This window comes from Prinia subflava, chromosome 5, assembly GCF_021018805.1.
Source record: "Prinia subflava isolate CZ2003 ecotype Zambia chromosome 5, Cam_Psub_1.2, whole genome shotgun sequence".
Classification (NCBI taxonomy): domain Eukaryota; kingdom Metazoa; phylum Chordata; class Aves; order Passeriformes; family Cisticolidae; genus Prinia; species Prinia subflava.
In genome coordinates this window covers 60,256,743-60,279,016 of record NC_086251.1, presented here as the reverse complement: position 1 = coordinate 60,279,016, position 22,274 = coordinate 60,256,743, and the positions used below count along the sequence as shown (strand labels likewise).

Genomic DNA, 22,274 nt, shown 5'->3' with positions numbered 1-22,274 from the left:
ACATCCGCTTGGTGGCACTGCAAAAATGGGGACGGCATTTGGAGAAAAAAAAAAAAAAGTGTGGCAAACGGGAAACTGCTGAGCAGCAGGAGCGGTGGTCAGCGGAGGAGGACAGCCATGCCCTTCCAGCAGCCTGAAAATGCGGGATCCCCTCTGGCGTTTTACAAATATATCAGTAATTTTATATAAAAATGCGATTTTAAGACAGCAACAAATGGATTAAGCACCACAGTAAGAGCACAAAGCTGTTCCCCACGGCAACGATCAGTGAGTGGCTCTGGGCATCCCAGATTGGAGCAGTCAGGGAAAAGTCACCCCTTGTTTCTGCACAGACTGACAAAGGTTACAGCAAAGGTTACAAATATTGACCATCCAGCCTAATCCTACAGTCATTTATTTGGTAGAGATAATAGAAGATCAGCATGGAGGTTATTGAGTACTGCCCAAGTGATGGTTTGAAAAAGATCCAATTAAACAGAACCACGGGAGCTCAGATTTGTAGTGTACTGAGTCCAATCCAATGCAGCTCTCGGTGTTTGCTGACTTTTCTTACTCCCCTTTTTCTTCTATGGCAGTGGAATTTGAGGACATGCAGCAATTCTACCTTATACCAGCATATAGTCCAATGATGTGAGTCATGCTGAAACACAAGTTTTAGGGAAGAAAATGAATTTAGGAGTGTCACCATTTCAACCAAAATTTGGGGTTTTTTTTCTTACTGCATACCTGGATATGCTGAAACAATATTTGTTTGTTCTTTGGAGCAACTTGACTGGCACCTTCACTCATTTCCACTCTCGTGGATGTCAATACAAAATTTAGGAAGCTTTGTTACAGCCTGGGCTTAATCTCAGGAGCTCAGATAACAACAGGAACGATAATGCAGCCCTTGAGGAAGCCGAGTACCTGCCCTGGGTTTGCTGAGCACCTCTGCAGGTGTCACCTGAGCCAGGTAAGGTTACAGCCAGGATGGCTTTCCTTAATGTGCTGCAGACACCTTCCACTGACAATATTTAGGTCACCACAAGGGTCTCGGTGTGAATAACGCCAAGATTTTAAAGTGTTGCAATGTCACTTCAGATACAACACTCTAATCAGGTGTTTTCCAGCCAGATTCCTGATTGCTACTGATGTTATTGTGCTAAGAGAAATATTGTGTTAAGAGGAATAAACATATTACCATTTCATAGAAATAAACAAGGAATATGAATTTCTAAACTCATTTATCCTGTGCAGATATTAGCCATGCGTGAAAGGTTAAACTCCTTGTTCTCATACAGACCTGATGATTTTATGATAATATCCCATTTTAGCCATAGAGCTTTGAGAACCAATTTGAATTTCTTTATTTCTTGGCACTATAACTGTCATTATCCTGTACATTTTGTATTGAGGAGATCATTATATGGCAATCTAACTTGCTCTTTCTGCTCTTCATTCCTTCACACAGAATATTGTTCTTTGTGAAGGTGATTCTCCCCACCCTTGCACAAATGAAGAGCAATATGGAGTGTGTAGGGAAATATATCCTCAAATTTAGCCCTGAAATAATTACACTTGCTGATCATGTTTTTGGTGAAAGTACAGGTAAATGGAGTGATAAAGCTGTACCCCACAGCCACTTGCATGCAGTCAAAGAAAATCCTCTGTAGGCAAAATAAGACACTGCAGAGGGCACAGGTTGCCAAATTTAATTGATAAGCTCTCAATCAAGTACTGGACAGCAAATTCATTCTGATGCATTGGCTGCTGTTCCCACTTCTGCTCAGGCTTTTCACCTAAGTGGTTGCTAGTTTAAAAACCAGAACAAATTCTAGGAGCAGAAGATAGAAGTGAAATTCCTGTCTTTGAGCAGCTAGGGAACACAGTAAAGCCTCTTGCTCAGTTCTGTGAGGTTTATTTTGCTCTGCAGCCCATTTGTACCAGGGATAGGAGGAAGGCACCCCCCAGTGCCTCAGCCTGGGAGGAGGGCATGGTCCAAGCAGGTAGAGAGAGATGTTTGGACTCTCACCTGGAGGAGCCTGGAGACTGTCTTCCCTTTCCTGGGTATTTCTCCACCACCCAGATCAGCACATACAACAAACAACATCAAATGCAACCTTGACACCCACGGTGTTAAACAGAAATTGTTATTGCTCCGATCCTTCAAAGAGCACTGATAGATTCCTAAACCCCAATGTGTGGGCCTGGGAAGCTGAGCTGATGGAAACTCCTACACTGGCTATGCAAAGTGACTCCAATACAGCCCTCATCTGATGTTTCCTTCTCCCCAGTCTCTGCTCCCAGGTGGGAGTTTCCACTCGCCCTTGGGAAGTGTCTCTCTCTGGACTATAAATAGAAGGACGAGGTACCTGACTCTGGAGATTCTATTGCACTCTGGCAGCTGATACCCAAAAGCTGGATGCTGTAGCACATTTATAAGCTCCCAGCTTTCACAAAAATGCAAACTAGCAATGTCAGCATGCAAAGTGCAGTTGGGAACACAGCCCGAGTGGTTTTACCTCAGCATATCTGTACATCCTCTGTTATTTACGGGGTGTTTACACCAAATATTCCCTGCTGCTTCAGATTTCACTCACAAATCTGCTCCAGCACTGCAGGTGAAAGTGTCCTCAGCTGGTTTCTTTCTTCAAAGCCCAAGGCCACGTTCTTAAGGATATCACACCTCTTTCCAGACAGACTCAACCCTTCTTAGTTTTCTTCCATGGCAAAGAGGGGAGTGGGAATTAATCCCAGAAGAAATGCTGGATTCAAACATAAGCCAACCATAAGCTGAGTTGAGACCAAACTTTTTTTTGTTTCCAGGGACTCTGAGTGGGTTGCTTCGGGGAAATTGTGTTTTTATCCCCTTGAGCAATAGCAGATGAAGAAACCACTTAGTGGTGTGGGATTAGATGAAGTCTCAGCAGCAGGAAGCAGGTTGCTGAGTTAGACCAAGACCATTACATTTTTCTCTGAAAAGAGCATCCTTTTCCCTACTTGCACAATAATTCCAGTATGTGGGTTTTTTAAAAATTTTTGGCTGAAAATCTGGGTGGGTTTTTTTTGGCATGTGCCTCCATTGCCCAGGAGCAGAACACTCCATGTGGAAGCTGCATGGAACTGGTGGAGTTGTGTTTCATGGTTAAAATTAATACAGTCAGTAAGGGACAGTTTCTTCTCTTGGTTTAGAGTAGGACACAAAGCTGTGAGGAATATGACTGCTAATCAAGATGGAAACAATAAAAGAGCTGTAAGGACTTGGTTAATCCTCTTTGCTCTGACAGAGTTCAACTTCTCCAGGTCTCGATAAGATAGGAGTGGTTTTCTTTATCTATTGTTTTTTTAATGTTCAAGGCTACTGAAATGCAGAAGGGCCAGATGGCCATTTAAGCTAAACAATGTGCAAAATCTTTCTTATATTATCACTAAATGCCCCGAGGGGGTGGGAGGAGAAAGGTTGTTTAATCATTAGGAGTCACTTGGCAGCAAATGGCAGTTCACTGTCTTTATCAATTTACCATAAAAGATTTGGGCCCTTTGTGCCGCCTTTTTCTAAGATGACAGGGCACGTATTCCATTGCTAAGTCATCTGCAGATATTTTGCATCTCACTGCATGTCACCAAACTGTGGGGCCATGCTAGTAAATAGGGTTTTTTCCATATGCATTTGGTCCTATACCAAAATACAGAATTTTCCCCTGGAACACAGGAAACTACTGTGTCAGCAACAGCTAAATCCCGTTGTTGTTCTGTGGTTTGTTACAGTCCAGTGGAGAAAGTACTGGAGGGGTGAGAACAGTAGGGTCTGTTTTCTGTCCTGATCTAATATTTGACCTTCAGCAATTCAACTTACCTCTATCTTTCCTCCCACCCTTTCTTTCTATAGAGCAGCCACAGTCAACAAGAGCTCCAGAGACTTTGGAAGGTTCATCCCAGCCATCTGAGACACCATGTAAATGTGATCCTCAGCCTTGGCTAATTAGCTCTGTCCCTTATCAGGACTGTCATGGCACAGTGCTGTGCTCACACACACACACTGCTTTTTAACTTGAGAACAGGCTCAAGGATCTCTCAGCAGGGTATAGAGAGAGCTGTGCTGCCCTCCAGGATGTCAGGGAATTATTGAGTCGTGGAATATCCTGAGTGGAAAAAGACCCACAAGGCTGATCCAGACCAACTCCTGGCCCTGCACAGGACACCCAACAATCCCACCCTGTGCCTGGGAGCGTGTTCCAAGCGCTTCGTGACCTCTGGCATTCCCTGGGGTGCCTGTTCAGTGCCCCAGCACCTTTTGGAGGAAGAACCTTTCCTGATATCCAACCTAAACGTCCTCTGAACAGCTTCCAGCTGTTCCCTGGGGTGGAAAGGAACCAGGCCTTTTCAGTTTGCTGCCTGCTTCCATCTAAGTGGAAACGATTTGCCGAAATCTTTTAAGGAGAGGGGAAGCTCCTTCTTGTGGAAACCCTTTTCAGTTCAAACTACCATCTGATGCCACCACTTAATTCCCCTTTTCCCAGTGCCTTCTCTTTGTGTTTGTCTCTTGTTCTTAGAGAATACCTTCGGTTTCAGAGGATTTCTCCAGTGCCCTTTTCTTTCTCCTTGCAGGCTGAGACTTCTGGAGCACTGCACAGAGAAGATGGCTGGGGTGACATTTGCATGACAAACCACTGCTCTGGATACATCTACAGCAGGAACAGCAGCTCATGTTTTCCTCTGCCAAGGCCAGATGACAGCAAAGGGTATTTAGTGATTTTGCTGGGGAGGAAACGTTGGCAAGACAAGGTGACAAGGCTGGCACCACACTATTGGGGTTCCGGTAGGGAGGGTCACTCCCAGTGACCTCCCTGCAGCTCTTTTGGGATGGACTGCCCAGGGAGATGGTGGAGTCACCATCCCTGGAGGTGTTTGAGGAAAAACGAGACGTGGCACTCAGTGCCATGATCTGGTTGACAGAGTGGCGTTCCCTCATGGGTTGGACTCGATGATCTCAGAGGTCATTTCCAGCCTAATTGATTCTCTGTGATTCTTCTGGCCCTGCAGTCGGGAGTTCAGTAGGTTTCAAAGCCAGGAGGTTTATCGAACGACTTTTTGGCCTCCTGTGCTTCTACAGACCTTACAGATTTTTAGCTCGTTATCACCAGACTAAATCCACTGATAAGCTGCCGGTGCCCCGCAGCGGGCTGGGAACTGGCACCTCCGTGCCTTCCAGTGCCACGTTGGTCACTAAACCTCTTCGGTGAGCTGCAAGCCGGGCACACCGGGGACAGCGGGGGAACCACGGGGTCGCCAGCGCCGGGGGCTGCCTTGGAACTCGCCGGCCTCGAAAGGGACTTGCAAGGAGCGAGGAGCCCGGAAGCGCCCCGAGCCGAGCCCCCGGTGCCTGGCGCGGCGGAGCGGCCGGTGCCTGGCGCGGCGCGGGGGCGGCTCCGCGTCCCTCCCCGGCGGCTCCGCGTCCCGCCCCGTTCCGCCCCGGATTGGCGCGGCCGCCCGGCTCCTCCCGCCGCCGCCGGGCGCAGGGGGGATCCGGCCGAGCCGAGCCGAGCCGAGCCTGGCGGCTCCGCCACGGCCCGTCCTCCGGCCCCGTTCCCGGTAGGCTCCCGCGGGCGCGGCGGGGGTGGGTGGGCGCTGGGTTCGGCGCGGTGCGGGCAGGTGGGCGGCGGGCGGCGAGCGGGGCCCGCCCGCAGCGCCCGCGCTCCGCCGGCCATGGCGGCTGCGGGGCCGCCGAGGGGCCGCTGCCGCCCGCAGGACGGGGCCGCGCCGAGGGCACCGCGCTCTGTCCCCGCTGCGCTTGGCTTTATTTTATCCTCTCGCTTTATTCCGTCCGCGGTGCTCCCCCAGCGCCCGCTCCCGGCCTCCCCGGGGGTTTTGTGGTGCTCCCTCCCCGGCGCCGCTGGCAGCGCTGCCGCGGCTCTCCCGGCCCGGCAGGGAGCGATGATCCCGGGAGCGGTGCCGTGTCCGCCGCACCGTGCGGGGCGCGGAGCATCCCCGCTCCCACGCGGTTGCGTAACGCGCCCGTCCCACGCGTGGCCGGGAGACCGAGCTCCCCCTGCTTTCTGCGGGTCAGTCTTTTCCCGCACCTTCTTTTAAAAGCAACCCCCATCCCAAACCGCGCGTTTTCCCCCCCGAATTTTGATGTCCTGAGTTGCGGTCACTTCCTCGTCGTGTTTTTTCTGCACGGCTTCCCCTGTGGCTCGTACATCGATCAGCCGCCCTTCAGAAGGGAGGGGTTGTGAACTCGCTAAACATAAACAGTGATCCGAAAAGAGCTTTAATGGTTATTAGATATTGTGGTAGTTCTTGAATAACGCCTTCACGTGGGCATGGCGTAAGAACCCAAGGAAAGGTTAAAAGTACAATTACAGTGGAAGTGATTTCTTCTCGGAATTACTTCCTCCAAGGCCTTACTCGAAACAATAAGCGTAGCTTTTAATTTCTTCAGTAAACCGAGGTTATTGACTTGTGCCATGCGGCTCCCAGTTGGAAAAATCTGCTTGGATCAGCCGGACAAGTGGGTCTGAGGCTCGTCCTGCGAGGTGCTTCGTACAACGCCCAGCAGCAGCCGCGTCTCTGCTGTGTTTTTAAATAACCGGCTTGGATGGGGCTGTAAAGCTCAGGCGCAGCAGCCCGGAGCGTGTTGCGGGCTGTAAAACCCGCCTGCGAGGCCGTGTAAGTACTCAGGGGCTGGTCCTGCCCTGCTGGGCGCTGTCCTGGCCGTGCCACAGCGCTCGCCATCCAGTTTTGGTGGCTGGAGATATCCAAGGGAGCTGTGGGACAGGCGAACGTGCGGCGCAGGCTCCAGCCGAGAGTCTTAATGAGTGTTTGCGTAGTGCTTCGTGTTTTCTCGGATGAAAGGTTTTACATAATTGGCCATTATAATTGTCTGTCACCCCTAGAGAAGAGCCAAAAAACCCCTTAAAAACCAGCGTGGAGGTAGGTAGTTGTCTTAAAAGTCCAAAGTCTAAGTGCCTGTAGGTTGTGAGTGCTGTTACTGCTCAGTGTGGAGGCAGCAAAATGACTGAGTAAAAAAAAAAGAATTTAATTCTGACCTCTTTTTGAGCCATTTGATCAGCATCACTGGGACAAACGATGTTATGCTGGTGTTTGAGCTGCTTGTTCTTCGGTGCCCAGAAGAATTCCTAATGTGACTCTGGTTCTACCGGTGTTAATGCTTGTTGAGTTGCCTTTTTTTTTTTTTCCCCTTGAAATCTTAACTGGAAGCCTTTTACAGTGTTTTGATTCGTTTTTAATAAATGGCTAATCCCTTGCTGCAGGGGATGGGAGTGTTTTGGACGCAGCATTTTTGGGTCCTGAGGGGAGGGGGAAGGGAGCGCCTTGTGTTGCTTTCCAGCAGCCACCCGCCTTCCCCCAGCCTGAGTGAAAGGGCCTTATTGACTGATTTTGAAGGTAACCTGCCCAATTCTCCTCTGACATGCTAAACCCCATAAATTTGCTGTAGCACAGAGCCTTTAAGGGGAAGAAATGGAATGTCAAGGAGCCTGGGCTTCATCATGAGCCGCCTGGTAACAAAGGCACTGTCTGTTAATTGCCTCGTGCTTATCGAAATCTCCCCTCCTAATGACAAAGTAACAATTTAATAGGTGTGAAAAGTTGTGGGATTTGATTTAATACCACTGTCTTACAATCATCCTGCATGCTCAGTATGACTGAGTTGTCGCTTTCATATTTAATTGGAGAGTGAGCAGAGGCTGAGGAGAAAGCTGGGGATGTTCCACTTGCACTAAATGCTCTTTAAAATCTTTTCTCCATTTGGAGAAGGATTGTGAAGACTTGTGAGTGGCTTGTTAAGTGCTAAGCTGCAGCTGAGTGACTTATAGGTTATAAAACATCTTTCTGTGTCTCTTAAATTTGGAAGCTCATCTTGAGGCTTGTGCTGTGGGTGTTTATCACCGTGTTCACAGGCTGGTCTGCACTGCCGTGGTTCTGGGGTGTGGTTGGGTGGAGGTGCCACGTTAGGTTTGGGTGATGTGAAGGTGAGTGCTGTTAGTGGATGCACGATACTGCCTGGGTAATAACACTCCCTGAGGTTCCAGGTGTCAGCACCTTCATCACCACGTGGGATTTTCACTTCTCGGTGCCCTGTAGCACAACCAAAGCAGCATCTTGGTATAATCCTCACACAGAGGTGGTTGTGTTCCCAGCAGGTGGGACATATTTCAGTATTCCTGTTGCAGGTTTGATTGCAGGTTTCAGAGAAGAGAGCAGCCTTTCTTGGACCTGATGGTTGAGCCTGTAAGGAAAACACAGGACTGATCCTAATCCTGTCAATGAAAGCCTGGGAAGCATCTCTCTTGCCCTTGTCTGCTGGGAATTTTTGTCTCTTGTGGATTATTTGGTGATTGGATTTATCACTGGATGTTTCTATCCATAGATTTGAGCTTTTGAAGGAAATACTGCTTTAGTGAAAGTTATGGGTTAGAGATCCTCTTCCCAGCCCTGTAAGCTCTGCAGGAAGGAGGGCACAGGAATGCTGCTTTGGTATGTGTGCCTGCTCCATTTTTATTTGTACCATATTTTACTGGCTTTGTTTTCTAAGCTATTTTGATTCTATTAACTTATTAAACTTAGAGTCTATTAAAGTCAATGTGACAGTCTTTCTTTAATGTAGGAATATTGTCCTTTTTTTTCAAATGTCCCCCTTTCACCCCTAAAATATGAAACAGAATAATTCTCCATAGTTCAGATTCTGCCTGTAATTGTGGGACTTGTATTTAGAATTCACATTGTAGTTGTGGATTTAGTGTTTATTCCCCAAATAACTTTTATTTTTGTCCTTGTTGTGCAAGGGAGAATATCTGCTGTATCACTTGCTAATCCTGCTGTTGCACTTCCATGCCCAGAGCATAACTGGAGCTGTATTTACCACTGTAGGCATGGTGATTGATTTATTTAACTATTTTGGGTGTCAAACACGGCGAAATCGCAGCAGGACTGTCTGGTGTAGGTACAGGGTGAGCATCAGTAGTAGCATGACCTGGCTGTCCAAATTTGGGTGTCTGCAGCGTCATTGCCATGGGTGGCAGGGAGAGGAGGATTAAATTTAGCTCAGGTGTGCCCCAACACGTTTCAGCTGCTCCTCCTGTTGCAGTACAGGGCAAATAGGAATGTTTACATGGATCACCTTCCTACACATCCCAGGTTCAGCCACCTCTTTGGTAGCAAATTGCTGCTGGGCAGCCACATGACTGCTTAAAGCTGTTTGGAGACTAGAAAAAACTCTACTGAGGGACACATAAATGGCTGTTAATAAAGTGTCAGCTTTAAAAAAAAAATTAGAAATGGCTGGCTGGTATCTTGGGGTGCAGAAAATAGGGCTTTTTTTTTTTTCCCCTGTGTGATTAAAAACTAATCCTGCTTTAGAAGCTGCTCTGTCTGCAGTTCACAGCGAAGTGATGGCATTTGGGTAGCAGGGAGGCAGAATTCCTGCCAGTTAAAATCTCGCTGTCCTAATGTGCCATTCCGTGCAGTGCTTGGAAGCTGATATTCAGTGTTCTTCTGCCTTGCAGCAAAACAACTAGTGATTAAAAATTCAGCAGATGCTGTGGTTCACTTAACTACTTGTTCTTGCATCATTCAGGTCATATCACACAATTAATGTTGCTAATGTTCAATCTAGCTTTTTTTCTTTCCTCTAAGAATGAAAATTATCTGAACTACCCATGGGATTTAGAGAGCTGTTTTGGCAGGAATTGGGCTGTGCAAAGTAAGTTCTTCAGGACTGTTTTTGCCTTTCCCCTAGCTTGGAGAATCTTTTGATTTCAGAAATATTATTTGTTCGTGCCAGACAGGGCTGTAATTTCTGCAACTTTTCTGACTTTAGGAGTCAAAGTGTTTTCTTTTGATTGTTTTGAGATAAATGAGACTCCCTAGATGAGAAGGAAGAGGGGGAGAGCACGATAGGTGTAAGTGCTTGCTTTCTTATTTAAACTCAGTGTTTCATTTGGCCACAGAAGTATTTTTGTAAGAGAATTCTCATTTTGTTGCGGGCAGGGTTTCTGCTGCTTTCAGTACATCCACTTTTAACTTGCACAATTTTGGTTAATAGTATTCAATCCAGGGTGTCACTTACTTGACTTTGAAATGAACATTAAACTTTACCTTCCCCTCCCTGTGTTCCTTTAATTATGTAAGTTTTGCTTTCTTTTTGTAACACACACAGATTCTAGAAATCTTTTCTGGGCTGCCTGAAAGCAATATTCATGTAGGAAGAGACTTGTAGTTTGTTTTTACTTCTTTTACCAGTTGTCTGCTTGGAAGCTGGTGTTTAGGAAGAAGCTGATCCATTCTCTTTGTCATCAGTGCTGTAATTTGGTTTTGGTTGCCCTCCTTGCACCTTCTCAAGACTTTCTTGCTGCTCCTGCAGTGGGAGATGCTCCTGGGTGGTGTCCTCTAAACTGGATGGATGTGTTGATATGAGCCTTCACGGCTTGTGCTGTTCTAAGGAAGATAAAATGCAGCCTGACAACAGAGAAAAATTGCTGGGTCTTTCAGTGTCTTTGAAAGGAACTCGCTGTGGTGGGGCAGCTCTGGGCTGCAGAGCTCAAAAATTAAATTGAGAATATGGAACACAGGTGGAGTATTTTGGTCAAGGGCACACACGAGGTTCAACCCTTGTGGAGAGCTGCAGGGCTGAGGGGAAGGTTGTGTCTTTTTAAATGTGAAATAAGGGACAAATCCATAATAGGCATGGAAAAGGTGGATTTGTAGCACACAATGTATGATGGATACTCATTTGAACCAGGTTTTGGAGAAGTAATGGGCAAACCCAGGAGCCTGTGTTGACACGTGTTGTTTGGACTTGCAGTTTGGGTGATTTTTTGTGATCTGTCAATTAGCACATCAAGAGGATGTATTTTTAGTCGAGGCAGACATATTTCTTTGGAAAAACCTGTTTGGACTATTAACTCTAAATGTACTTTGAGAGAACTTGTCTCAACCAAGTTGTCAGCAATCAGTTTGAAAAATGAAGTCTTAAATATGTAAACCCTCCCCCAGCCTCTTCAGTGTCCTGTTCAGAATGATGGAAGAGAAGGATTCAGGCTGCCTTTTGCATATTCCTGCTTCCATGAATGCACATATCCCATGTTCTGCACTTGCAGAATTGATATTCAGGATAATATGTTTAATCTTCAATTGCAAAAAATTAGCTTCACACATAGCTAATTCCATCTGCTGGAGAAATAAGAGCGAGGCTAACTTCATCGCTTATTTGGGACCTGCTTTTTGCTGTGCTAATTACTATGTATGAACTTTGGAAATTTGCATAATTTTTTGGCAAACCTAAGCGGCAGCCATTTAATTTAGGATTTTTATTAAACATCCCTAGCAACTCCTAAGCTACTTCTGGTTCATTTTGTGGTTTTGGTGTTTTACAGGGTTTGATTTTGAAAGCTTCAGTAGCTTCTTTTTTCTTTTCCTTGCAATGACTTTATATAAGCAACAGCAGCTTGTTGCCATTTCCAGTAACTTTCAACCTGCAATGTGACACAGAATTCCTTCTGTCATTCAGATTAAAAAAAAAAAAGTGAAGTTAAGTTCTTGTAAAAAAAATAATTCTAAAAAAGTAAAATTAGAAGATAGGTTTTGGTTCCTCTTCTGCAGTGTGAACAGACCAGTTGAAATATTTTAAGACTGGATGCGTTTCCAAAAGTAACCTTGGGGAAACTGGGGCTTGTCAAGTCTGGTCCTTACTCTGGTAAAAGCTGGTTTTATGATGTGAATTTTTAAGCCCCAAAGAGTTTGGATGTAAATGCATTGTTGCAGATAGCTACTAAATGTGCTTTTTTACTCAAAGGCTGTATTTTGACACATTTTCAGCTTCTCAAGGTGTCTAGCCATGCCTTTTCCACTTGGTTTGCTTTTGTTTTTGTGACCTCCACCTTTTGCTGATTTTGCTGGTTGGCAGACAGTGGAGGTGGATAATCTGTAAAATATTGAAGCAGTTGGAATTTTATAGCAAAAAATACTGTCTGCTTTATTGGAATGCTGTCATTTGGAGTCAGCTGTTACATGCTGATTTTCTTTTGGAGGCAATAGACTGGATTAATTTTTAAAATTTGAATTATTTTTGCCCACTTTCTGTCTCAGTACCATCAGTAACTTCCTGTGTTGCTCTTTGCAGTTGCAGTCTCGAGTCTTTGTCCCTCTTTCCTCATCCCTCTTGCTCCGTTGACCACTTTAAAATGCAGTTTCTTCCTCAGGATGAACGGGGTTATATTGCCAGACTCTTTAATTCCTCTCTAATTGGCAGAAAGCCAAGCATAAAATCTTCTTCATAAGTCACCCTAGAGGTTTCTTTGTATGTGCTATTATTTTCTTTGCGTGCTAACATCACTGAAAATACTTTTTCTTTTTTTATTTCCCTCCCCCCAAGTCTAGACCAGGCATAATTATGTTCGTGTGTATGTGTAGGCTTGGGTGTTGCCACGCTGCAGCCCAGAGAGCAATTTGAAGTCCTTGGGCAGTTTAAGACCAAAATGTCTTGTAGCATCAAAGGCAGCACTATCCCCTCTGCATCTAGGGAGGTGAAGTAATTTTCTGGTGTATCTGAACTTCAAAGACAAGCTTGTGGCTTGTGCCTGTGGTCTGGCTTTCTGAGTTGTGTCATACTGGAGGCTACATTTTAAAAAATAAGAGTTGGGACCCTGGGTTCAGGCAGGACTTGTGCATCAGCGATAGTGTTGGGTTGTGGGTTATGTTCATGTGCTTCCAGAGCACCCCAATTCTCTTTTCATTTATGAAACTCTTCATTGAGGTCTTTGTTCTGAGCTTCACCTTTATAACAAAGTCTAAAAATCCTTTCCATCATGAAGTCTTTGCTCTCATGTTGTTCCTCTTGATGTTTTTATGTCTTCAGAGGTTCTGTGCTTCTTCCCACCCTGACTCCTGAGATTGAGACAAGCTCCCTGTAAATGGACATGCAAAACTGCCCCTTTTTCCCCTGCTGACAGGCAGCTCTTGCTTTGCTATGATGTCTGCTGTGATTTTTCCTATTCATTTCCCTTCCTGACCTCCTGCACTGGTGTGTCCTGGTGCTGGGGAGAGGAGGATCCACTGCTGAACACTGGGGGCATGCAGGACATGGTACCTTGAGGCAAGTGTCAGGCACTTGGTAAGGGAATTTAAAAAAAACAAAACAAACCTCCTTAAATCTTGTTGCCTGAAAATGAGTTTATACACCTCAATTTAACCATCATGGCACCAGAGCTTGCTAGCAGGTTAGTTCCTAGACTGTTAGTTCCTTGTGTTTTTTTACTTCATTTCCTCTCTAAAGAAGGATGACACTCTACCATTTTTTTTTTTCAAATGAGGTAACTTTATCTTAATAAACAGATGAATGAAGTGATGCAAAGAGTGCCTGTTTTTGCGGCTGAAATCTCTGTGAATCTGCTGCCGCTTCTGAAACTGGGGCTGTGGGAGGATTACTGATAGCAATGAATCCATCTTCCACGGCGTTAAAGGGAAAAAAAAAAGTTCCTGTATTTCTCTTAAAGTGCTCATGGATTTTTTTAGATGCAGTAGGACTGCAGATGTAGTCATATTAAAATATAAAACAACTCGCTTCGAATCGATCTCTCAGCAGAAGGAGCTGGAGACGTGACTTTGGTAGAAGTTACTGGGAATTCTCTTTTTAAAGCAGCTTTGCAGCCTGTGCTGTGGATGGGAGCCCAGAGCAGTCTGAGTCGCGCTTTCTCCATGGAGAGGACATGGGATGCCACCAGCAGTGGACTAAACCAGTTTTCCTAATGATTGCTTTGTTCAGCTTTAGCTACTTATGGGGCTGTTAAGATGGTGTCAGCTGATGTGTCAGCTGGAGGCCATGGGGTAAATTGTAGGATAAAGAGCAGTAGTTTACATACCTTTGTAGCAAATGTCTCTACAGCATTCTGCACACTCTTCTTGCCTTAAAAGGGTTTCTTTTTAGCCCTTTTTACTCTTTTGGGTCAGTAGATGTATGGAGTGAGGAAAGGGTTGTGTATGGATTTTGTGAGGTTAATTCTGTTTCATCCCTGACCTGACTGAATTCAACAAAGTGAAGACACCAATGCATCCTGCGGGGATGGCCCATTTTCTTTGGGAAAATGTTTGTAAGAAATTGGGAAGAACTTAGGAAAATGTCAAGGAACAAGTAAAAACTGAGTGAATTTCGCTGGGTCAAAATTGTTGCATCTCTAGTGGACCTTTACAGAGCAAGTTTGTTGATGTTGCATTAATGGTGGTTGTAAGGTTATTTGAATTTAATATTTATATATTTATTCTATTTTAAGGATTTGGGGAATGCCCTCTATGTCCTAGCTCTCCCCTGTGTTCCCTGAGTCACAGATAGAGAGACTTTACTGGGATATATGTAAGGCAGAGGCTGCTGAGAGAAGCCTTGTCTTTAATTAGACCAACGGGTATCACTGGGGTGGAGGGGAAGAGATGAGTGAGCTTTTGAGCCTGAGTAAATGTCAGATTGCATTTTCTCAGAATTGCAGTTTGGGATCAGGAATTCACTGAGTTTCCATTTGGCTGTGGGCTGTCTGGGCCCTTTTTGCATCTTCCGTCTCTTAGCTGCAGTTCTGGGAAAAAGCTGCATATTCCATTTTAGACATAAAGCTCAGCTCTTGAGGGGAAGGAAGGGTAAATGAGGCAGGTAAAATGAGCCAGGCTGCAGTCAGTAAAACTACCCAGAGTGCCAGCAAGTGATACCTGTGTCCTGAGTTTAATCTATTCCCTTCCCAGTAGGCATGCCCAGGAGGATTAGTGAGAGATGCTTTAACCTAAAGCTACTAGGAACAGCAGTGCTTTTTTTTTTCTCCCGTCTCAAAAGTGGTTTGCTTTTTCTAAAATAGCTAAATGCAGGCATGTTAAGCTTAATATATATGTGTGTGTGGGTACCTGAGAAAGCATCCCATTAGGTAACCCTGTAACTTTCTCCTGGGGAGATGCTGAGAATATCACCTCTGCTGCCAGTCAGGGCCAAGCCAGGCTTGTTAGCAGCTTGTAAGTGACAGCCCCACTTTGCTTTGTGGGTATTTTAAGTGATGAGGGTAGCAGAGCTCCAGGGAGAGGTGATAACGTCTGTGCTGGTTTTCTTCTTGATAGGGGGGTGGCAGAGGAGGAGGAGATAGGACTAATTGCATACCTTCCAATTCCAGTTACTTCATTACAGAATAATCATCGGAGCAACCCTGCAATCTGCTCTGATAGCAGATAAGTGGCGTGGCTCACAGCACTTCAATCTAAACAAAACTTAAGTGCTTTTTCCTTTTTCCCTGGAGTGAAACTGTAATTTCGTTATGTGAATGTTAGCCAGGACAAAGTTGTTTTTGCAGCTGTCATGATGATTCTCTGGGCTTTGTGCTAGAGGTATGTCCCCAGTGTACATAGCAAAAATATCCTAAAATACTGCATTCCCTTACCTGGAAGCTTCAGTTGAAGGCTCTCCAAATGTTTGCCAGGTGAAGATCTGTTTAGCTTTGACGTTAGATGTCTCAGAGGGTTTAGATATAAACCAGTGAAGGTTTGGATTTTATTCCTTTCCATAGCAATACATATTAATTAACTTCTCTGTCTATATTAGGCCCTGAAACAGTCAAGTGAAAGAGCCTGAGCACATCTCTGCTGTTTCAGAATACGAGTCCCTGTGGTGAGGGTGGTCACGTTGAAGCATTGCCTCATTTTGGTTCCCTGGTGTAGAAATGGTGTTAAATGCAACCCACGTGATGCAAAGGAGAGTTATCGGGCAGAGCTTGGGAGAGAGATTTTGCATCTCTTTGAAATGGGGTAAAAGTGAATTTGTACTCCAGGCTGAACCCTGGGAAATCATAAAATCCCAGAATGTTTAGGTTGGGAGGGACCTTCAAGCCCATCTCGTTCCAACCCCCTCCCATGGGCAGGGACACCTTCCACTATCCCAGGCTGCTTCAAGCCCTGTCCACTCTGGCTTTGGACACTTCCAGACTCTGGGCAACCTGTGCCAGGGCCTCATAAAATACCTGGAACTGCTGTTGATGATGATGATGACTTTAAGGTACCAATTTAAGGCCACAAGAGCACCCCAGACAAGTGCCTGGACTTTGCACAGTGCAGTGCTGGCCAAACCTTAAACTCTCTTCAGGCTCATTTTTTCTGGACTGCCACAGAACCATTAAATCTGATCCGTTCCTAAAAAGACAGCTGACTGTGCAATCTGAGCCACATAAAATTCTTTGTCTCTGCTTTGGACTTGAATGGAAAAGTAGTTTGTTTTGCCATTAAATTGACCTCAACTGTCGCTGCCCCAAAGGGGGTCTGTTCTTGCAGGCTCTGCTTGGCCAGCAGGCAGAGTGTGCTTGGCTCTCCCTGTGTTTTGCTGCAATCCTGCTAACTCACTCCAGGACAATGGGAGGATGGTAATGCACTAAGGCAGGTATTTGTTAGGAGGTTAAATGTTTTGGGAAAGAAAATGTAATATGCTGCGTAGAAGTTTGTAGTTTTGTAAGCTCAGGCTTGGTTGTGTTGGTCGTATCTTGGCTGATAAGGTTGATTGTGTAGATCCAACTGCAGCATTAAGCTCTGGGAATAAATAAGGTGAAGTGGTGTGAATTTCAAAGGATTAAAGAGTGCAAGAGGGAAAGGCCCAAACATGCTTTGCAAAGCAGCCTGTGCATTGTGTACTATAGTGGATCCATGCTTTGATAGGAACAGTGTGACTTATTTAATGAGATGAACTGCATCACCTTCTTTGTGAAAAGAGGTATTTATTTATTCATATTGAGGAAAAATACGGGTTTTTTTGAGAGTTTGTAGCTGATTCTGAATGCCATTCTAGCCACATTGCAGTGACAGGAGACTGGGAGGCTGGATTTGGTATTGCCCAAATAAAATCGAGGTTCAAGGCTGGAGTGCAGCCTGGCAGGGCTGCCTGAACCCCACCTGCTGGGGGTGTGGACTCACAGTGCTCTTTGCTGGTGGTTTGTTTAGGAGAAGGTTTTAGGATGTGACTCTCATGGGGAGCACAGGTGCCACGCTGCCTTTTTAAGAGGTTGAGTGTCTTGACTTCGTAGGGAAAAGAAGCCAAAAAGTGGGCTGTGATGTCTTTCATGCTGGCCAAGCTGCTCCAAGGGTGATCCAGGTGGAGAGGGACTCACCTATGGACAGGAGGTTCAGCTGGGTAGTCAGGAAGCATCAGCAAAGCACAGCTCCTTCCTATGAGTGGGCAGATTCCTCCACCTGTAACCACCATCGCATACACCCAGCCTTGGCTCTTCTCTGGCTTCTGTTTGCCTTTTAATGGTCCTAGAGAGCCTTGGTGCTTCCCTCCTGTCTCCCTGGTGTTTGGCTCAGGGCTTTGATGGCCCCTCTGATGCTGGAATCAGCACATGGGAGCAGGTGGGTACTTGGTGAATGTCCATGGGATTATACTGGTGTATTTATGGCCTGGGATGGCTGCACTGGGACTTCTCACATGCTTCCATATCCAGTACTTTGTTACCATCCATCTTCACTGCAGAAAATGAATTGAAGGCAAATGGTTACTGGAGACCTTTCTAGGGAAAAAGTTTTTAATGAGTACCTGAAGGGCCACAATCCTATGGATTGTGTGGGGTGTCATGTAGCTGTGAGCAGGTTTTTCTTAGAAGCTGGATTGATTCCTCAGGGCTGGATAGCATCTGATTTTTATATGAGGGAGGGGGAAAAGCTGTCTGACTTTAATCTGAATTTACTAGGTACTTAATAAGAAAGACCTCTGCCCTGAGTGACTTGCTAAGCCTGTGTTGTGTTGCAGGAGCTCCATGGAGATGAAGCCTGCTGGCTTTATTCTGCTCTGAAATCCATTTGGCTCAAAGTTGCTTCCAGAATCTCATCCTCCTTGGTCCTTCAGTCTTGTGACTGGGTAACCTGCTGAGTGTTAAGGGTTGTGGCAAAGCCTGGCTGCTTTGGTGGCTGAGAGGTGACACTGGCACGTGGGACTTGTCCTTCAGGTGACAGGCTGAGGCACATTTCTGAGGGCTGTGTGCTTCTGCCTGTCTCATCCCTTTATAAACTGCAATTTATATTTAAAAGTAGAGGGATTTAAGTTGTTTTCTGTGCAGTGGTGCTCCGTGGGAGCAGTTGGCTGTGGTGGTGTTTGGCCCTGGAGCTGCCTTGGTGGCCGACTGCGTAAGGGAGCGAGCGAAGGTATTTGCAGCAGTCACTTGGAAACTGGGATAATTCAAGTCTCAATCAAGCTCAGGCTCAAACAGGTTGTGGAATTTATTTATACAACACCGCTGGGGTGTGTGACACTGCAGAGCCAAACAAGCAGTTGATCCCAGCCCCAAGGCTTGTGCTGGGTATTAGATAACGAGGGATGGGGTAATTACAGCCAGGGACATGGGTGGAGGGCTTGGAAGTGGGTGAGGGCTACATCTGCGTGGAGAACATGAAATGTGCCTGGTTAATGGCAGTGTTAAGAAACTGTGGGTGCGTCTGGGGTTGTGGGAAGGCTGGAGGTCAGCTCTGCAGGAGGAAGTGTTGACTGAGTTATTGGAGACGCGTGCATTAATAAGGGAAAGCGGAAGGAGGCGAAATGAAACCAGCCAAGCGTGCAGGGAGGGGCTGCGTTACACGGCAGCTGACGTGCAACAGCAGGGCCACTCCAAGGCCTTGAGGAATTCGGGTGTCACAGCAGCCACTGGGAATCCACACCCAGACCCCAAAACGTGTGTGCTTGATGGGAACAGAGGAACAGGTAAAGAAAGGGGTCCAGTGTGGCTCCTGGGGGCTTTGCGGTTCCTCCTCTCTGCTGTCTGTGCTCCTGGGGCTCTCATGGTGCCAGATTGGCTTCTGCCCCGCCACTGGTAGTTTTGCTGGGCTGTTTTTGGGGTGTACTCGATCAGTCAGCGCTGAGGACCTTGAATTGGTGGTTCTCCACGTCAGCAGTGTATGGGTTGTTGTTCCCATGTGCCCTTTGCTCTGGGCAAACCGGATCTTTTGGGTTTCAGGAGCTGGGTAGTGGTTGTTAACACCGTTACTGTGTCACTAATTTCCTTTTTCCTTCCCTTTTGCTCTTCAGAAATGCCATTCTCGTGAGTGTGCAAGGAACCTACAGAACTGTAATGTCTAACCCTACATGGAATAACAACTCTTGGAAGGTACCACCCTTTTTTAACTACATGGCTTTATTACAGGTTGGGTTAATGATGCCCTGATCTTTGTTTCAAAGCTGGAAATTGAAGAACTGTGTCTTATGCAATGCTGTCCTTTGAAAGGGCTGACAGTGCTGTGATCCTCCAGTCTCTGATTTCCAGAACTGGGTGCAACCTAGCACTTGGTTTGGGGTGCTGAGGGACCATCCCTGTTTCTCTGTGGATGATGTCTTCAGGCAGCTCTGGTGTTGCCTTAGGAACAGATGGTGGTTTCTATTCAGAGAGCTGAACTAAGCTTTCTTCATTCTTGGTGGCCATCCTTGGAAACATATTGCCCTTCTTTTTAGTGATGCATGATGCTTTGCCCGTTCCTTCGATTCAGTGACCTTCTGGATTGTCTTTCTGGAGGCTTCTAGGCATATTTGTGAAGAATATTGTGATGAAGTGCAGTTACACTTTAACATTTAGATTGAAATGTCTTGTGCTGCATTAACCAGCTCTCAGGCGTTGCCTTGTTCTGCTGTCTGATCCCGCAGTGATGCCATAATACTGAATTTTGGACTGCCTTGTGCATTGCCATGGCAACAGACTGATGTCACACGCTCAAGGACATGACTTCAGTGCATGATCATGCAGAGGCACAATCAGATTTGTGGAGGAGAAAGCTGACTAATGCACATCTCAAAAGCAAACAAGGGGAATGCAGGTTACAGCTGACCAGCCAAGGTGCCTCAGCGTGAAAATTCCTCGCTTAGAGGAGGGGCTGATTCTGTCTCTAAGACAGGAGCAGTTGTCTTGATGAGCTTCTCTTCACCATGGAGAAGCAGATGACTTGCAGGTCTCCTATATCTTTAAAACAGGTGGTGGAAGAGATCTTTGTTTCTGGAGTGGGGAAATGCTGTCTGGTTTCAGAGCTTTGAAAGGGCACTGCTTTGTTTTAATTTTAAAGAACCTCTCAGTGGTCGTGTAAGCACCCTGAGAACACTTTGACTTGCTTAATATTGTTCAAACAGTTTAATTGGTTTTCCAAAGCTTTTATTTTATCCGTAACATTGGGAGGTGAAAGGGGAACTCCGCATCTGCATTATGGTCACATTTTCCTATATCCTATTAGCAGATTCCAAGATTGTTTAATGTGATCTCCACCCATTTCATTTGGCTGCAACCTTTGCTCCCATGAAAACAAGGCTGATTGTTCTGAATTGCTGTGTGTATGTGCTTTGGCACGGCATGAAGGTACCTATAATAACACAACCATTGTCTGGAAAAAAAAGGCAGTTTGCAGTAATAACTACAAATAAAAAGGGTGCAGTCCAGGGGCAAGACAGATAATGGGCGTTTTCCCACCCATTGCACAGGGCAGATTCTCAAACATGGTCACCCCTCAGCATGACAGGGCTGTGAGCTTTAGCCTGGGATGTGAATACTGGGAATAAGGGACTGAAATATTTGCACATTGTTCCAAGTTTCTCTTTCCTGGCCGCGGTTCCACTGCTCATATCTACGGATGGGGAGACTGAATGACTTTTGCACAATGCGGTGTTTTATTTGTATGCTGTGAGCAGTTTAACAAGTGTGTGTGTGCTAAATGAAGCATTCCCACTTTCAGTGAGCAGCTGATGCACCCTTAAAATAAAATCTAAGAAAAAAAAACCTAAGAAAAAAGTGCCTTTAGGTTGAACAGTGGGGTTTTGAGGGGTGACATTGTGCTGTGTGCTCGAGCGGATGGTGAGTCGTGCCAAGCCTGAATGTTAACTAGAAATGCTGTGAGATGCAGCAAATAACCACCTCACACTCCTTGGTGCTCAAGGAATTTTTGCTCATCTCTGCACTTTGTGGGGTAAAAGCTGTTATAGTGCAAGATTTGGAAGTAATGGAATTGTTTTAAATGCTCAGTGTCACAGGAGTTGAGGATATTTAACAGAAAGTGGCATTTTCGTAGCAGTTTGGTTGCCTCCCAGGACAGGAAGCTGTGGAGTGTTAAAAAAGAGTCAGGGAAGGAGCCTAACAACCCTCTCTGTAAATCATGATGCTTGAAATTCAGTTCCTGGCCTTGAGCTGAAAGGACTGGAAGCTCTGCAAGACCCAGTGATTCAAGCTGCTCTGCAGAGAACAAGAAGATAATGGTGATGGACTTTCAGCCTTGCTGAAAAGAGAGGCTTTGTGATATGGTCAAGGGGAAGGAAGTCTGCAGAACTCAGAAAAGGAACAGATGTTTTTGGTGGTGGGGAAAAACTTAACTATCCCTGCAGTTTGCTCTTGCAGCGGAGCCAGCAGGAGGAACTTGATACCAAACAAAAGTAGGCACACCCAGGATTTAGCAGAGGGATCCTGGAAAGCTGCAAATCAGTGCTTTGGTGCTTTTCTGTTTGACAAATGCCTTTTACAGTGGCATCTGGCAGATATTATAATATATGTGTGTGCAAAGGTGTGTGTAAAACAGCTTGAAGGTGCTCGATGCTTCTCTTTAACAACAATAAAAGAAGGATTGATATATGAAGTGATACCCAAAGTGAGGAGCCAAGAGAGATGCTGTTCCCTGAGAAGGAAATAATGACAGGAGATGCATTAAAAAAGAGGGTGAGGTTTTTTCCTAGGGTGTGTTTATGGATGGTGATGACTTGAAGTGTGATAAAACAGATTGCTGATCCTGTGTATCAAAGTACCAGTGGCAATGATTTTTCAAGCTGTTGAAACTTGCATCCACAAAAAAATATATCTATTTTGTTCTTCCTAATAGGTTAATCCACTGTAATTGGCTGTGAAATCAACCTGGGGGAATTTTCCCATCTGTGAGTGGTGCAGAGCCTCTTTGCTGTCTATTTGGCAACCATACCTTCAGATAATTAAAAGCTGTTTTTTAAATCCACTTTTCTTTCAACTCTTGTTTTTCTGCATCTTGCTACTTCTCCGAGAGCTGTCAGTCACTCCTCTGGCCAAGGAGTAAAAACCAAGATAATGTGCTTTTAGGAAAGGAAAACTGCAGATCATATTTTTACTTTAATTTTTTAAAAAAGCATAAAAGCTACAAAACTAGGTGAATATGAGGAGCTTTTCAGCATGCATGTCACTGCTGCATTTCTAAAAGTAACTAAACTTTCCCAGTCCAGCATGAAAAACTTTGACTTTCAGAGCTCTGGTGCCACTTGCCCCTCTAAAATCAATAACCAAGCCTCGTTG

General features: G+C 45.6%; 1 protein-coding gene across 7 annotated transcripts in view; it reads left to right on the top strand.

Moving 5' to 3' along the window:
• The first annotated feature begins 5,419 nt into the window (after window positions 1-5,419).
• The window catches only part of FBXO34 (F-box protein 34), a 39,195-nt gene continuing 22,340 nt past the window's right edge, over window positions 5,420-22,274 (top strand). For 2 of the 7 annotated variants that reach the window (XM_063399643.1, XM_063399646.1), the window contains exons 1-3: window positions 5,486-5,571; window positions 6,422-6,648; window positions 19,022-19,100. The gene's annotated coding sequence lies outside the window, so the exon portion shown is untranslated. Of the gene's footprint in view, window positions 5,572-6,421; window positions 6,649-18,363; window positions 18,698-19,021; window positions 19,101-22,274 lie in introns of those variants that run through there. The other 5 variants (XM_063399640.1, XM_063399642.1, XM_063399641.1 and 2 more) reach the window with 3 other exon arrangements.